Source organism: Octopus bimaculoides, chromosome 14, assembly GCF_001194135.2.
Source record: "Octopus bimaculoides isolate UCB-OBI-ISO-001 chromosome 14, ASM119413v2, whole genome shotgun sequence".
Taxonomy (NCBI): Eukaryota; Metazoa; Mollusca; class Cephalopoda; order Octopoda; family Octopodidae; genus Octopus; species Octopus bimaculoides.
In genome coordinates, this window is record NC_068994.1 from 7,881,775 (window position 1) to 7,884,270 (window position 2,496).

General features: G+C 41.2%; 1 protein-coding gene across 1 annotated transcript in view; it reads left to right on the forward strand.

Annotated features, from left to right (window-relative positions):
- LOC106877941 (rhotekin) overlaps window positions 1-2,496 on the forward strand; it is a 135,905-nt gene that overhangs the window by 96,645 nt on the left and 36,764 nt on the right. The gene's annotated exons all lie outside the window — the stretch shown is intronic.

Sequence of the window (2,496 nt, forward strand, 5' to 3'; positions counted from 1 at the left end):
CACACACACACACACACAGATATATATCCTTATCCACATCAACACACTAGTGACACTCTCTCCCTCTCTCCACACACACACACATACCTAGATATACACACATGTACACGCACACACACACACACACACACACACACACACACACACACAAGTGCTTCTCTTGAAGTGAAGGCTGATGTTTATGCTTCCTTTAACATCCCAATCAGATTCCATCCAACATTCTCCTCCTCCTCATCCTCCTCCTCATCCTCCTCCTCTTCTTCCCTGACACCACATATCTCCCACTCTCTAAAATATGCTAAGGTTTACTTATCCAAAGGTCATAAGTAAACTTGATCTGTCAGGTCTCAGTCTGTTTTTTTTTGTTTGTTTTTTTTTGTATATTTTTTTTCATTTTTTTTCATTTTTTTTCATTTTATCTAGTTTCAGCTCATGAGCTGTGGCCATGCTGGGGCACGAATACACATACCTGCACACACACACACACAGGGAAATTCTTAATTGCACAAAGCACATCTAGGCATGCAAACATCTGTGCGAATGTCTATATACATGTATGTGTGTGTGTGTGTTGTGTGCAATACATACATACACACACACACACACAGATTTGCAGCTTGCAGGGTCCTGTCAAACCGTCCAACCCATACCAGCATGGAAAACGGACGTTAAATGATGATTTTGTGTATGTCTGTGTAATGTACCCCGGATGCAAATTGATATGTATACTCACATACACTACAGTATATATATATATATATATATATATATATATATAAAAACACATTTGTACACATATAAACAAGTATGTATACAGACACACCAAGATATATATGTATAGATAGACGTGTGCATGTACACGCACATGCGCACGTACAATATGTTGTATGTTAATGCGTTCTGAATGGTGGTATGATACTGTGACCTTTTGGTTATGCTTTGAGTGTTAAGATATACAGGGTGTATATAAATATTTTGGGAAAACAGAGGCATGTGACTTAAACACACAGACACACACACACTCACGCGCTATTTACTTAGCTTTTTGATTTGTGTCTTTCTGTGTCTATGGATTTGAGATTATGGTGAGATTATGGTGGAGCCTTGTTTCCCTGAGTGCTGGGTGGTGGGTAGCAATGGGAGTGGGGTGGGGGGTGGAGGTGTTTCTGTTAGGTTATTGTGGAAATTAAGGAAATTAATGTGTGTGTGTGTGTGTGTGTCTGGGCTAATGTGAGGTGGTGGTGGTGGTGGTATGTGGATATGGTGTAAGGTAATGTGTAGAAAGCTCTATAGGGAGAAATAAAACACCAACAATAACAGCAACAACAAAAGGTGCTGGTGGGTGTTAATGGTGGTGGTGGTGGTGGTGGTATCATTGTTGAGATTCGTGAGGGTGTGTTTGTTTCTGTTTGCTCATTAGACTGAGACTGGCTGGTTACTTAGTACTAAACACCCTACCTACCTACCGATTCACCTCTTGGGATGATTTTGTGGTGGAGAATGTCGGAAGAGGTTGCAGGGGAGGGAGTGGAAGATTGAAAATGGATTGGTGGTGGTGGTGGTGGTGTTTAGCCCCAGGTCATCCATGACATAGCAGACATACCTGGATCGGAAGCATGAAAAACTATGATTATTCATTGTGTGTGTGCAGGAAATTTAAGGTCGTATTGTCCAAACGTGGGCTTTCTGAAAAATTCGATGAATAGACTGTGTGATATGGAGACTCTGTTGCTATTTCTAGCAGATCCAAGCAACCACAGAATGGCTTGTGACTTCTTTTCTGAAAAGACTATGAGTGGATTGTGTGATATGGAGACTCGGTTGCTATTTCTAGCAGATCCAAGCAACCACAGAGTGGCTTGTGACTTCTTTTCTGAAAAGACTATGAGTGGACTGTGTGATATGGAGACTCGGTTGCTATTTCTAGCAGATCCAAGCAACCACAGAGCGGTTTGTGACTTCCTTTCTGAAAAGACAATGAATAGGCTGTGTGATATGAATGAAGATTTGGTTGCTATTTCTAGCAGATTAAGCGACCACAGAGTGGCTTGTGACTTCCCTTGTTGCTTGTGGTATTGGTGTTCTTTGTGGTTGTGTAGGAGTGAAAGCTATGCAGAAGAGTTATTCTAAGCTTGGAAGCAATGATTGGGAATGGCTGGGCGGTGGATGCTACCATTCTCACCCAGCAGGTGTGGGAGCTTTTATGCAATCATAATGCTGATTGCGATAGTGACACTGTAGCTGTCTGATTGGAGAGATCAGTGATTAATGGGATTCCAGCTGTGGCCATCCTGTCTTGTACTGGTGTACACACACACACACACACACACACACACACACACTTGAACAGGAAATCTCGAAGTAGATAAGCTATCAATAATACCATATAAATATTGGTTGAACCCATCAGCATTCGGGTTATTCTGATGAATACAATGCTTATTTACTCTTTTTTTAATTTTTTTTTTATTGTTTCAGTCATTTGACTGTGGCCAT